A 1,681-nucleotide genomic window follows, 5' to 3' on the forward strand; every position below is an offset into this window, starting at 1 on the left:
CAACATCTCATTTTTAATAAAATTTGGTTGCCTTTTTTCTTTTTGGCGGCCACTTTCGAATTTTCTTTGATTTTCAAAATGTTTTAAAATAAGTGTGAATTTGTTTTTCGTAATTCTTGGTGATAGAATTTACGAAATTAATTTATACAAAAATAAACGGGCTTTGGTGGGGGCCCCACATCAAATAAATTTTCCTCAAAATAAAAGTGAATTTGAATGAAGTGTCATGCGTGCCTTTGATGATTTTGTACTCGATTTAGTGACATGTGAGCCGTGTTTATACTCTTTATTGTGCACTAACCCTCTCTCTTGATAGCGCATAGTGTCTTACTGCTCAGGTACGCACTCATTTCCACTTCGGTTATTCTCTATTGCATATTCTGATACTTATGTGTGCATGATCATTCAGGATATTCATCGATTTACTCGTCAATTGTCACGTCAGCTTCATTTTATTAGTAGAGACCCGACTTTAGGGGCTTAGAGGGGTGCTATGGTTTTTACCGTACCTTCCCGATAAGTAACCTGACCCCCGAACCCGATCCGGTTTTTCGCAGACCGTCTTTTCCAAAATAAGGAGTCACACTTAGGGTTTTTCTTTCTTATTTTGTTTACCCTTTTAAAAATAAAACAAAAATAAGTGGCGACTCCAAGTCAATTTTTCTTAATCAATAAAAATCATCTTTCAAATAAAAATCGAGCTCGCCTTCGAGTGGGAAACGCATTGAGCCGAAATGCGGGGTCCACAATACTCTATACATGAACGAATGAGAATGATGAAAAAAAAACTATTATTTATCAATTTGAAGATGGTATCAGAGCCATGGAATTGAAATCCTGGATATTTTGTCGCTATGGTAGTCCGACAGCAATCAACCATCCTAAGACAAGCCTTAATATTGATAAGTCAACCTTCAAATGCACTCACTGCAATAAGACTGATCCCACCAGTCTGGATATCCCACAATTTCAAAGCAACGACTCTTGGTATGACCAGGAAAACAATGAGAAACCGAGGGTTTGAACCATGGACCTTTAGATCATGTTTAGGCTATCACCACTTTGTTATTAATGATAATAATCGTGATCAACGGAAGAAGGATTCCAAGAAAACCTCGACTGCAATTGTTGCCGAAATAAAAACAAAGGCTAATGTTGCTGAGAAAGCCTCTGCATTGGTAGCCGCTACAGATCATGGTGGTAAGTTTCTAAATACTTTTACACCTGTTATTAATAGTGCATGGATAATTTATTCTAGTGCTACAGATCATATGACTTTTGATTCTAGACAGGTTTCACCCCTTAGACCTTCCTCACAAAAATTGTTTCCACAACCAATGGTAACACAACCCCAGTCATTGGGGAAGGATCCTTAACTCTTACTGATACTTTGAATTTGGTTTTTGTTTTAGTTGTTCCATCTCTAGATTACAATCTTTTGTCAGTTTCTCAAATTACTACAGCCTTATCTTGTATTGTCATTTTTTGGCCTGAATTTTGTGTGATTAAGGACATCCAAACAAGACAGACGATTGGTTGTGGTATTAAGCGGGGAAAACTCTATTACTTGGACTTGCAGTCAAAGGATTCAAATAAGTTGCAACAAACCTTGATGGCAGATGGATCTGAGGAAGAGAAGAAAAAGTCTGAAATTTGGTTGTGGCATCGACGTCTGGGACAT

This window comes from Vitis riparia, chromosome 5, assembly GCF_004353265.1.
Source record: "Vitis riparia cultivar Riparia Gloire de Montpellier isolate 1030 chromosome 5, EGFV_Vit.rip_1.0, whole genome shotgun sequence".
Lineage (NCBI taxonomy): Eukaryota > Viridiplantae > Streptophyta > Magnoliopsida > Vitales > Vitaceae > Vitis > Vitis riparia.